The sequence below is a fragment of the Odocoileus virginianus genome, chromosome 18 (genome assembly GCF_023699985.2).
Source record: "Odocoileus virginianus isolate 20LAN1187 ecotype Illinois chromosome 18, Ovbor_1.2, whole genome shotgun sequence".
In the NCBI taxonomy this organism is placed as follows: domain Eukaryota; kingdom Metazoa; phylum Chordata; class Mammalia; order Artiodactyla; family Cervidae; genus Odocoileus; species Odocoileus virginianus.
Window position 1 is genome coordinate 32,610,274 of NC_069691.1, and position 13,867 is coordinate 32,624,140.

At 42.4% G+C, this 13,867-nt stretch overlaps 1 non-coding gene across 1 annotated transcript; it reads left to right on the forward strand.

Annotated features, from left to right (window-relative positions):
- Window positions 1–9,455: 9,455 nt before the first annotated feature.
- On the forward strand, window positions 9,456–9,528 carry TRNAC-GCA (transfer RNA cysteine (anticodon GCA)). Its single transcript has one exon. It is a non-coding gene; the product is annotated as a tRNA-Cys (tRNA).
- The last annotated feature ends 4,339 nt before the right edge of the window (window positions 9,529–13,867 follow it).

Here is a 13,867-nt window from a genome sequence, read left to right on the forward strand (position 1 = left end):
ATCCATACAGTCAAAGGTTTAGTGTAGTCAATGAAACAGAGGTAGATGTTTTTCTGGAATTCCCTTGCTTTCTCTATGATCCAGTAAATGTTGGCAATTTGATTTCTGGTTTTCTGTCGTTTCTAAACCCAGCTTGGACATCTGGAAGTTCTTGGTTCCCATAATGCTTAAGGCTAGCATGCAAGATATTAAGTCTGACCTTACTAGCATGGGAGATGAGTGCAATTATCCAATGGTTTGAACAGTCTTTAGTCTATCCTTTTTGGGAAATGGGATGAGGATTGACTTTTCCAGTCCTGTGGCTACTGCTGGGTCTTCCAGATTTGCAAAGCGCAACACTTTGATAGCATTGTCATTTAGGGTTTTGAATGGCTTTACTGGAATTGCATCACATCCACTAGCTTTATTAACAGCAGTGCTTCCTAAGGCCCACTTGACTTCACACTCCAGAATGTCTGGCTCTGGGTGACTAACCACACCATCGTAGTTATCTGGTTCAAATCTTTTTTGTAGAGTTCTTCCTTGTATTCCTTCCATCTCTTCTTGTTCTATTCAGCATCTACTAGGTCTTTACCATTTCTGTCCTTTATTGTGTTCATGTTCCCTTGATAGGTCCAATTTTCCTTAAGAGATCTTTTGTTTTCCTCTATTTTTATGAACAGTTCATTGAAGAAGTCTTTCTTGTCTGTCCTTGCTACTCTTTGGAACTCTGTGTTTAATTGGATATACCTTTCCCTTTCTCCCTTGTTTTTCACTTCTCTTCATTCTTCAACTATTTGTAAAGCCTCCTCAGATAATCACTTTGCCTTCTTGCTTTTCTTTATTTTGGGGGGGTGATGGTTTTGTTCATTGCCTCCGGTAGAGTATTATGGACCTCTGTCCATAGTTACACAGGCACACTCTTTACTAGATCTAATCCCTTGATCTATTCATCACTTCCACTGCATATTCATTGCAATAACAGTCAGTCACTCACCCAGTCATGTTCAACTCTTTGCAACCCCATGGACTGAAGCATACCAGGCCTGTCCCTCACCATCTCCCAAAGTTTGCCCAAGTTCATATCCATTGCATTGATGATGCCATCCAGCCATCTCATTCTCTGATGCCCTCTTCTCCTTCTGCCCTGAATCTTTCCCAGCATCAGGGACTTTTCCAAGGAGTCAGCTGTTTGGATCGGATAACCAAAACACTGGAGTTTTAGCTTACGCATCAGTTCTTCCAAAGAGTATTCAGGGTTGATTTCCCTTATGACTGACTGGTTTGATCTCCTTGCAGTCCAAGGAACTTTCAGGCATCATTTCTAAGGCACTCTGCCTTTTTTTTACAATCCAGCTCTCACAACTGTATGTGACCACTGGGAAGACCATAGCTTTGACTATACGGACCTTTGTCAGCAGAGTAATCTCTCTGCTTTCTATCACACTGTTTAGTGATAAAACACATAACTTTCCTGCCAAGAAGCAAACGTCTTCTGATTCCATGGTTGCAGTCACCATCCACAGTGAGTTTAGAGCCCAAGCAGAGGAAATCTGTCAGTACTTCCACCTTTTCTCTCTCTATTTTCCGTGAAGTAAGGGGGCAGATGCCATGATCTTAGTTTTTTTAATATTTAGTTTTAAACTGGTTCTTTCATACTCATAGGGGATTTGATTTAAGTTGTACCTGGCTGGTCTAGTGGTTTTCCCTGCTCTTTCTAGTTTAAGCCTGAATTTTGCTATGAGAAGCTGTTGATCTGAGCCACAGTCAGCTTCAGGTCTTGTTTTTTGCGGACTATATACAGCTTCACCATCTTCTGCTACAAAGAATGTAATCAATTTGACTTCAGTTTTGACCATTTGGTGATGTCCATGTTTAAAGTCATCTCTTGTGTTGTTGAAAAAGAATGTTTGCTATGACCAGTGCATTCTCTTGGCAGAATTCAGTCAGCCTTTTCCCTGCTTCATTTTGTTCTCCAAGGCCAAACTTGCCTTTCATTCCAGGTATCATTGTACTTCCTACATTTGCATTCCAATCCCCAGTGAGGAATAGATTGAACATCTCTTTTTGGTGTTTGTTCTAGGAGGTCTTTTAGGTCTTCATAGAACTGATCAACTAGCTTCTTCAGCATTGGTGGTAGTGGCATGGACTTGAATTACTGTGATGTTGAATGGCTTGCTTGAAAAGGACCCAAGATCATTCTGTCATTTTTGAGGTTGTATCCAAGTACTGCATTTCAGACTCTCTTGTTGATTATGATGGCTACGCCATTTCTTCCATGGGATTCTTGCTCACAGTAGTAGATACAATGGCCATCTGAATAAAATTCACCCATTCCCGTACATTTTAGTTCACTGATTCCTAAGATGTCGATGGTTATTCTTACCATCTCCTGCTTCAGCACATCCCATTTACCTTGATTCATGGGCCTAACATTCCAGATTCCTATGCAATACTGTTTCCTTACCAGCCTATAAATGGGTAGCTCTTGGTCAGTCACCCATGCCTCAACAGTCTCTGGCCACTGTCCTGCAATAGTCAAATGAGCATGGCTTTCTTGTGTCTGGGCTGAGGGTGGAGCACTTTTTACTAGCAAGGAAAGTTGGACTTGATAGGCACTTGTAATGCATATCTTACGGACATGCTCTGTTTGCACCAAAGTATTAATAGTTTCCCTAATCACCAAATCCAATGAGCTTCCCTGTTTTCATCTTCCCTGATTCTCTGGAGTGTTTTATATAGCTGACCACTTACTCTTTGACACTTCTAAGTCCCCTACTTTCCCCTCCATGCATCTGTCAATCTTGTCAATCTCCTTACCATTCTTGTCAATCTCCCTTTTGGTTTCTCTACTCCACTCACTGCTAACTCTGATAAAGCAGCTAGTCCACGGACTTCCCAGTGGAGACATAACATCTAAGACATCCTTCCTACCTACACCCTTGTTGCCTCGTGGTACTGCAGCCTGTATGTGCATGAGGAGCAATGTGGAGGGAGTAGCTGGAGAGTCAGTTTCCAGTTAGTGACTGCAGGGTACTGAAGGACTCTAGGGCAACGGTCAGGAGTTAGGAGCTGCTTACTGGGCTAGAGGGAAGGGCTCCAGGTAGTTAATATCACAAACATTCTGCCTTTGTCCTTCTCCATCACAAATATTTGAAGTGTTCTCCAAGACTTGTCTATCATTATGAAGGCTCTTAGATATCTCCAGTCTTTCACTGGTGGCATCTCCTGTCAACATATCCTGTGCCTCCTTTTGCAGGCTCCATTTAATCAGAACACACTGCTGTAAATAAGCTGAAGAATATTTAAAACTTCAGGTGAATTTAAATCAATGAGTTTTCCCTAAAGGATTTTATTTTAAGCCTTATCATTTTGATGTGAAGGACTCTGTCCTTTCTTAAGTGACATTCCTGTAAAAGCAAACAAGTAAGAGAAAGGGATGTGTCACTTAGAACTGAAGGTGAGAGGGAGGCAGATTTCACTCTCTCTGAAATCAGAGTGCCTAGCTCTAATTCCATTTAAAAAATTAATATACAGAAAAATCAACTTTTCCTCTGTATTCTATCAAATTCAGGACATACATAGAGTGGTTACCACCACTGCAAACAGGACACAGTAATGGTCCATCACTCCAGAAATTCCTTCCTGCTATCTCTCCATAGTCATATTCCACCTTCTCCCCAAACCCTGGCAACCACTTCTTTGTCCTCTGATGCTACAGTTTTGTCTTCTAGAGGGTGTCATATAATAGAACTGTACATGGTATAATCTTATATCATAGCTGTCTTAAGTTTTACATATATATATACTAAACCTACATATACTAAACACCACCAGACAATGCCATATTTTTTTGCCTTCAAACCATTAGAAAGTTAGCAGGAGAAAAATAATTTATTATATTTGCCCATATATTTATAATTTTTGTTGCTCTTCTTTTAAAAAAAAATATTTTTATGTTTTGGCTGTGGCGGGTCTTCACTGCTGCATGCAGGCTTTCTCTAATTGCAGAGAGTGGGGGCTACTCTTGGCTGCAGTGTGTGGGCTTCCCATTGTGGCGGCTTCTTGCCGAGCATGGGCTGTAGGTCCCGTGGGATCAGTAGTTGCAGTTCATGGACTCTAGAGCACAGGCTCCATAGTTGTGGTACACAGGCTTGGGGCTCCATAGCAAGTGGGATTTTCCCAGAACAGGGACTGAACTGGTGTCTCTGCCTTGCAAGGTGGATTCTCAAACACTAGACACCAGAGAAGCCCTGTCTTTTTTCTTGAAGTTCTAGTTTTCTTTTTGTGTAACTTCTTTTCAAGTAATTTCCTTTAGCAGCTCTTTTGGAACCATATCTACTGGTGGAGAGGGATTGAAAATCCTTCATCTGAGAAGGTCTTTAATTCACATTCATTCCTGAAGAATATTTTTCCAGGATTTAGAGTTTGGGGCTGAAAGTTCTTTTCTTTCACTTCTTAACAACATGCTCTTCAACTTCCTTCTGGCTTTCTTAGTTTCTGATGGAAAAAACACAGTCATTCCAATTGTTACCCTAGAAATAATGTATCATTTTTCTCAACTTTTTACTTTTGGGGGATATTTCCTTTCAATTTAGTTTAGTCACTCAGTCATGTCCGACTCTCTGTGACCCCATGAATTGTAGCATGCCAGGCCTCCCTGTTCATCACCAACTCCCAGAGTTTACCCAAACTTATGTCCATCGAGTCAGTGATGCAATCCAGCCATCTCATCCTGTGTCTCCCCCTTCTCCTCCTGCCCCCAATCCCTCCAGCATCAGGGTCTTTTCCGATGAGTCAACTCTTCGCATGAGGTGGCCAAAGTATTGGAGTTTCAGCTTCAGCATCAGTCCTTCCAATGAACACCCAGGACTGATCTCCTTTAGGATGGACTGGTTGGCTCTCCTTGCAGTCCAAGGGACTCTCAAGAGTCTTCTCCAATACCACAATTCAAAAGCATCAATTTTTCAGTGCTCAGCTTTCTTCACAGTCCAACTCTCACATCTGTACATGACCACTGGAAAAACCATAGCCTTGACTTTAGACTCTAGCAATTTGATTTTGCCTATCTGGGTGTGTGTATTTTTTTGGTTTTATCTTGTTTGGGTTTACTGGGTCTCTTGAATCTGGAGGTTTGTGTCTGTTGCCAAATTTAGAATGTTTTCAGTGGTCAGTTTTTTATATACCTTTTTTCTCTGAACTTTCTCCTGTGGTTCTGGGACTCTAATAACACACATGAGATGTTTTGTTATCATTCAAATGTCCTTGAGGCTCTGTTCAATTTTTTTCTCTTTGTTGTTCAGATTGGGTAATTTCTGTTGACCTGTCTTCAAGTTCACTGACTTTCCTCTGTCATCTCCATTTTACTATTGAATGGATCCTGTGAATTTTTTATTTTAATAATCTTATTTTTTGGTTCTAAAGTTCCCATTTAGAAGTCTAGGAGAGCATCTAGTTTGCTATTTGTTTCAACAGAGTTTGACCTGACTGTTGGTGCATTTAAATAATACTTGATTTTAAGTCTTTTTCAAGTAATCATACCTTTGTCATCTTGGTAATATAATCTATTGATTGTCTTCTCCTATGTGAAGGATTTTCCTAGTTCTTCATAGGCTGAAAAAGTATGGATTATATTCTGACTGTATGTCACCACTCTTATCACAGTCAAGTTGTTCAAAGTAATTCACTAGGTCCAGCCTATACTTAAGGGGATGGGATCATGTAAGGATCTGAAAATTCCAATAGAGGTTTATTGTTGCTTTTCAGTCACCAAGTTGTGTCCCACTCTTTGCGACCCTGTGAATTGCAGCACGCCAGGTTTCCCTGTCTTTCACTATCTCCCTGTGTTTGCTCAAACTCATGTCCATTGAGTTGGTGATGCCATCCAAACATCTCATCCTAGTTGCTCCCTGTTCCTCTTGCCCTCAATCTTTCCCAGCATCAGGGTCTTTTCCAATGGTTCGCTCTTTGCAACTGGTGGCCAAAATATTGCGGAGCTTCAGCATAAGTACTTCCAATGAATATTCAGGGTTGATTTCCTTTCGGATTGACTGGTTTGATCTCCTTGCCATCCAAGGGACTCTCAAGAGTCTTCTCCAGCACCACAGTTCAAAAGCATCAATTCTTAGGTGATCAGCCTTCTTTATGGTCCAGTTCTGATATCCATACATGACTACTGCAAAAACCATAGCTTTGACTATACTGACCTTTGTTGGCAAAGTGATGTCTCTGCTTTTCAGTGCACTGTCTAGGTTGGTCATAGCTTTTCTTCCAAGCAGAAAGCATCTTTTAACTTCATGGCTGCAGTCACCATCCACAGTGATATTGGAGCCCAAGAAAATAAAATCTGTCACTGTTTCCATTTTTACCCCATCAGTTTTGTCATGAAGTGATGGGACTGGATGCCATGATCTTAGTTTTTTGAATGTTGAGTTTTAAGCTAGTATTTCACTCCTCTTTCACCTTCATCAAGAGGCTCTTTAGTTCCTTTTTGCTTTCTGCCATTAGGGTGATGTCTTCTGCATATCTGAGGTTGTTGATACTTCTCCTGGCAGTCCTGACTCCAGCTTGCACTTCATCCAGTCTGGCATTTCACATGATGTACTTTGCATGTAAGTTAAATAAGCAGGGTGACAAATATAGCCTTGATGTACTCCTTTCCCATTTTGAATCAGTTCATTTTTCCATGTCCAATTCTGTCCTCTTGACCTGCATACAGGTTTCTCAGGAGGCAGGTAAGGTGTTCTGGTAGTCCCATCTCTTTAAGAATTTTCTACATTTTGTTGTGATCCACACAGTCAAAGGATTCACATAGTCAGTAAAACAAATAGATTTTCTGGGAATTCCCTTGCTTTTTCTATGACCCAGTAGATGTTGGCAATTTGATCTCTGGTTCCTCTGCCTTTTCTAAATCCAGCTTGAACATCTGGTAGTTCTTGATTCATATATTGTTGAAGCCTAGCTTGGAGAATTTTGAGCATTACTTTGCTAGCACGTGAAATGAGTCCAATTGTGTGGTGGTATGAACATTATTTGGCATTTCCCTTCATTGGGATTGGAATGAAAACTGATCTTTTCCAGTCCTGTGGCCACTGGTGAGTTTTCCAAATTTGCTGTCATATTGAGTGCAGCACTTTAACAGCATCATCTTTTAGGATTTGAAATAGCTCAGCTGGAATTACATCACCACTAACTTTGTTGGTAGTAATGCTTCCTAAGGCCTGCTTGACTTAGCACTCCAAGATGTCTGCCTCTAGGTGAGTAATCACACCATCGTGATTATCTAAGTCATGAAGATCTTTTTTGTATAGTTCTTCTATGTATTCTTGCCACCTCTCCTCAATCTCTTACACTTATGTTAGGTCTTTGCTGTTTTTGTCCTTGATTGTGCCCATCTTTGCATGAAATGTTCCCTTCATATCTCTAATTTTCTTGAAGAGATCTCTAGCCTTTCCCATTCTATTGTTTTCCTCTATTTCTTTGCATTGTTCACTTAAGAAGACTTTCTGATCTCTCCCTGCTATTCTCTGGAACTCTGCATTCAGGTGGGTTTATCTTTCCCTTTATCTTTTGCCTTTCACTTCTCTTCTTTTCAGAGCTATTTTAAGGCCTCCTCAGACAAGCACTTTGCCCTCTTGCATTTGTTTTCTTGCAGATGGTTTTGATCGCCGCCTTCTGTACAGTGGTACAAACCTCCATCCATAGTTCTTCAGGCACTCGCATCTAATTCCTTGAATCTATTTGTCACTTCCACTGTATAATCATAAGGAATTTGATTTAGGACATATGTGAATGGTGTAGTGGTTTTCCCTACTTTCTTCAATTTAAGTCTGAATTTTGCAATAAGGTGCTCATGATCTGAGCTACAGTCAGCTCCAGGTCTTCTTTTTGCTGACTGTATAGAGCTTCTCCATCTTCAGCTGCAAATAATATAGTCAATCTGATTTTGGTATTGACCTTCTGGTGATGTCCATGTATAGAGTTGTCTCTTGTATTGTTGGAAGAGGGCATTTGCCATGACCAGTGTATTCTCTTGGCAAAATTCTGTTAGCCTTTGTTCTGCTTCATTTTGTACTCCAAGGCCAAACTTGCCTATTACCCCAGGTGTCTTTTGACTTCCTGCTTTTCATTCCAGTCCCCTGTAATGAAAAGGACATCTATTTTTAATGTTAGTTCTTTATTGTAGGTCTTTATTGAATATTTCAATTTCAGCTTCTTTGACATTAGTGGTTGGGGCATAGACTTGGATTACTGTGATGTTGAATGGTTTGCTTTGGAGAACTGAGATCATTCTGTCATTTTTGAGACTGTACCCAAATACTGCATTTCAGAGTCTTTTGTTGACTATGAGGACTACTCCATTACTTCTAAGAGATTCTTGCCCACAGTCATAGATATAATGGTCATCTGAATTAAATGCGTCCATTCCCATCCATTTTAGTTCACTGATTCCTAAAATGTCAATGGTCACTCTTGCCATCTCCTGTTTTACCCATCCAGTTTATTTTGATTTGGACCTAACACTCCAGGTTCCTATGCTTCTTTACAGCATTGGATTTTACTTTCTCCACCAGACATATCCACAACTGGGCATCATTTTCACTTTGGCTCAGCCTCTTCATTTTTTCTGGAGCTATTTCTGTGCTCTTCCCTAATAGCATATTGGACACCTACCGACCGGGGGGCTCTCCTTTTAGATTCATATATTTTTGCCTTTTCACACTGTTCATGGGCTTCTCAAGGCAAGAATGCTGAAGGGGTTTGCCATTCCCTTCTCCAGTGGGCCACATTTGTCAGGGTCTGACAAGTCAGGTACATGCCCTTCAGCCACTCCACGTAGCTGGATGACATGCCTGGGGCCCTGGTTGTCCCACTGTCAGAGTTTTGCCAAGAGAACACACTGGGCCTTGTTGAGTGTCTAAACCTTTACTAGCTTATTAGGGACCATCTTAGAAGTCTGCCTAATGCCTACTGCTGGAAGCAACCCAACTCCCTGTTAACAAATTAATGGATAAACAAAATGTGATGTATATGCACAATGAAACCTATGGAGCTTTTAAAGGAAGGAAATCCTGACACATGCAACAACATGAATGAACCTTGTGGACATTATGCTAGTGAAACGAGCCAGTCACAAGAGGACAAAGATTATAAGATTCCACTTAGATGAGGTAGCTAGAGTAGTCAAATTCATAGAGAAAGAAAGCAGAATGGTGGGAGAAGGGCAGTGGAGAGTCAGTGTTTCATGGGTACAGAGCTGTATTTGAGGAAGAGGAAGAGTTCTGGAGATGGATAGTGGTGATGGTTGCCCAACAACGTGAATGATACTCAACAACCACTGGACTGTACACTTTAAAATGGTTAACAATACATTTTTGTTATGTATATTTTACCATAGTTGAAAAACAGACAAAAATCAAGAAGTTTGCCTATAACACATATTATGAGGTTTTGGGTCTTGTTTAATTCCTGTGGACTTCCTGGTGGCTCAGACGGTAAAGCATCTGCCTGCAATGCAGGAGACCCAGGTTCAATCCCTGGGTCGGGAAGATCTCCTGGAGAAGGAAATGGCAACCCACTCCAGTATTCTTGCCTGGAAAATCCCATGGACGGAGAAGCCTGGTAGGCCCCAGTCCATGGGGTCGCAAGGAGTCTGACACGACTGAGCAACTTCACTTTCACTTTTCACTTTAATTCCTATGGAGAATGTCACCATGTTTTTAGCAAGGCCTTAAACCTTAATTCAGGTTGCAAGTCCCAAAGAGCCTTCTGTGGGTCTTCGTTGCGGTGTCAGTTCAGTGTTCAAAACCCTTGAAGCACTATTTGGATCTGGCCCATGTGAGGATGTGCTATGTGGGATCAGGGGTGATTCAGAAATTCATCTGAAGGGGCTCCTTTCCCCAGGACCTCTCTCTCTACCATCTCCCTGGAATTTTCCAGCCTTGCCCTTTCAGTCCTCTGGCTGGAAAGCTCATGCCCCGCAGTTTATTCTGGGGCTACACTCACTTCCCAGACCAAATGGGTGGACAGACTGAGAGAGAAAGCAGAAGGGATTTCCCCACCCTCTCTGGATGGAAGCTCCTCCATCCAGTTCAGGCGGGCGGCTTCCTTCCCAGGAATTTAGGTGCCTTCTGGTTCCTGTTGCCCCTGTCGCTCCTTTTGTCACAGGGTTGCTTGGCTTTGAGGCAGGCATGAAAAAAACAGCAAAAAGAAAAAAGAATAGGGAATTTTCCCCACTCTCCTGAGCATCCACTGTTTTCTTCCTGGCTCCTTGGCCTGAGGGTTTCTCTTGGAGAGTTCTCCGTCCAGCCCTGAGGAGTACTCATGGGTTTCAGGTTTCCAGGAGTTCAGGCCTGGGCACAGAGAGGGGAAATGGCAAAGTCAGGCTATTTCAGCAGTACTGCGAATCTTGGTCATCTTCCTCAGTGTTTCTGCTACTATTTGCTTTGCAGAGTCCTCAAACAGCTGATGCCTGCATTCTCTGCAGGTGTGACAGACTCCACCTTACGGCTGGCTATGACCTTGGCATTTAACAAAGGGCTCCATCCGTTCACCTTTCATCCCCATTTGTGGTACCCATTTATTCTGTGGATGCACCTTGATCACCTACTACGTATCGCAAACTATAAAGGCTAGAGAAACTGCCCATCTTTAAAGTGTTGAGGACACAGTTCCCTGCTAGACACAACTTCCTGGATTTCACCCTGGCTTTCTTCCCTGCTTTCTGCTTCCATTCACAGTAGATCTGTGAAGTGAGTGTTTGTTGCTTCCTTGAACAGGCATGTCTGTATATGAGCCTGAAACCATTCTCACATGTGTGCTCTGTGGGTGCGGCTGAGGGCTTTGGAAAGAGACAAATTTTCAAACACACAGGTTTGTGGTTTTTGAAAGAACAGAAAGCATAAAGCATAACATCTTGCAGGATTACTTTCTGCTGAAGACCAATTGATGTGACATCTGAAAATAATCAAATAAGTGTCTTGTTTTCAGTCTGCAAATGACTTTGTGAAAGTTGGGAAGGAAATTCTCCACTTAAGAAAAAAATAAAAAATGGAAATTGAGATCATGGAGAAGAACAAAGATGGGGAATTATGAGAGTGCTTTGAATTGTTAATAGCACTTACATTTGTAAAAATGGATCTCTCTAAAAACCTGGAAGTGGCCTAATAACTTTAAATCACCTCACATAGTATATGCCCCAAACCCTGATAACATCCAAATTCAATTGCTCATAACCACGTTTTTGTTTTTTATTTTCTGGAGCATTCCAAAAACTTGAAGTTGCTGCACAATGCACAGAGCTTGGGATTTAAAATTATTGAAACCTTTGATTATTTTTTTTTCATGTAAGCTCTGACATTTGGAAAGAAGTTAAGGTACAGTGAAATCCCAGAGGATCAGAATTTATTGAACTGATTTTTGTTGTTGTTGTTGTTTTTAATGGTTTTGGCTAAGAAAACAGAAATTGAGCTGAACGTTATAATGAAGAAAATAAAGACAGGAAGAGAAAAGGCTGAAGGTGGTACATACAAAATTCTCGAAGTCCAAGGAGAGGCTGGACCTGAAGGTGAACAAGTCTGCTGACCAAGGTAAGACAAACAAAGACACACTGGCGAGAAAAATTGGAGGCAAATGACATTAAACATCATCAAAACCCCAGACTAAGGTAAGGAGAGACTGGAGCAAAGAGAAACTTGTCTTTAGCTTCAGGGATTAAGGGGTGACTTCATGTTCCTACAGCATTTCATTCTATCTAAGTCAAGTGTTGCTAATATCCAGTGTGGATGACAAGCAGTTGGACTTTATGAATTTCTGGTTTCTAATGATGCATTTGAGTTTTATTTTTTACAGCTGTCCTTGTCTTAATCCTTTCCATTTTGTTTCTCCCTGGGGTTCAATGGTTTCTAGTTACCTATCAGCATTTTACACAGCCTGTCAGCTGCCAGGCAGCACATGGCTTCTGATGGTTGTGGTGTGTGGGTCACCAGTAGTTCTCTGGGAGGACAAGAGCCTGCCTGAACCACACAGCAAACTCCCTTGTGTGAATGGCGTACACTGAGCAGGTTCTGGACGCATGCTAGAAATTGAACCAAATACCTTTTGCAAACAGCAGCTCAATGAGGTTTCCTGCCATGAGGCAAAATGCTTGGAAAGTTACTCTGTGCTGGCATCACTGGGTTTGGGGTCAGCGTGCTGAAACCGGGACTCATTATGTTCCTACCATGCCAACTTGGTGCAATTAGCCTAACACGATAATTTCCCGAAGCCATATGTTGATCTTTAGGGTAGTGAAGGCTGCATCTGCCTGATGGCTCTGAGCTCTGACTGGTGTATCCCAGCTTCCAGCACATTTCTGTAAATCAAGAGAACACAAACAGCAATCAGAGACGAGGCGGGACTGCCAGCCTGGAGAGGAGCAGGCAACCTGGAGCAGGGTTGCGGACTTGTTGACTGTTGTAAGTGGGTCAGTTTTCTGTTTTCTTCAAAGAAGTTTTCAGAGAAAGGTCAAGGGAGCACCACTGTGTGCAAGGTTGTCTCTCCCTCCATCCTCCCCTCCCCACTAAGCAAAATCAATGGAAGGACCTAGAACAGAGTAAGTTATGTTCCAAGGCTGCATGGTCTGTATTCCCACTGGAGACCTATCAATGTGAACTAGCACTGTTGGGAGCTCTCTTCAGCTGCCCCTGTTAATCAATACCTCTGTTCATTATATGTCTCTGATGAATACGGGTAATGATTGGGTGCCGGAGAGTCAGGTGACTAAAAATAACTGCGCCATACAGAGAATCAATAGATTCCCAGCCCCACTGCCACCCCCGCCCAGTATTACTTGAGGCAATTCGATATTCTCTGCCGCCCTTCTTGAGCCCCCACCCATGCTGTCCTCTCTGGTCTTCATTGATAGATCGCCTCCGTCCTCAGAGCAGCTTTATTAAATTAGTAGCACTTAATCTGCTGTCCTACTGTCAACGACACGGGGCAGACTAGCAGATGGCAAGTATTCCAGTGGCTCAGAAGAGCAAAGGGCTGTGGCCCAGGCAGTGCTGATTAGCCTTGTGCTGAGAGCTGAATTCATGGGTGCCTCTTCACTAAACAGGAGGATTTCCACCATTTAACAACTTAAGAATATATTTTTTTAAGAAAGAGCTGTTTGAGGGAGGATTCTTGCCAATTACAGATGTGTTATGACAGATGAAAAGATCATAATTATGCTTGGATTCCCTGTAGGGGTGCGTTAACATATCCATGACATTTAATAACCACATGCCTGAACCAAGGTTGACTTCCCCCAATTGTTTTATCTTTCATTTCTTTGCTCTTACCCCCAAAGTCTGTGGGTGCTCAGAGGAAATCGGGATGTGGGGAGGCGCGTCAAGGCTTGGTGGCTGGCACCTTTGCTACCTTGGGAGGGACCCTCAGTCAGTGGTACCTGAAGCTGGCTGGACAGTTCTCTACTGTGGGTCTGATGACAGCCAGCAGATACAAGCAGCCTGTTTAGCTCCTTGCTGGCCAGAGACCTGGGGCCAAGGGGGTTGCTAGATTGAGTCTGGGTAGCTGCTGGTTTCTCTGGGCCAGAGGAAATGGGAGAAGGGGGTGCCACAAGATGGGAGACTTGGATACATGTGGCTCCCGGGATGGAGAACAGGAAATACTAAATGGAAAGGGAGACTCTAGGAAAAGTTACAGTCTGGGTTAGCCTAATGTTAAGCTAGAATTGGTTTAAGAGGTGGGGGTAATATTAAACAATCGCAGAGTCAGAGCAGCCTATATGCTTCTTCCCATTGGCCTCAAGCAGTATGACGAGAGATGTGGCCAATGATGACCTCTCTCCATCTGCTAGTTTTATTTCTAGATGATAAAAGCCCAATCTGCAGAAAACCATTGTCAA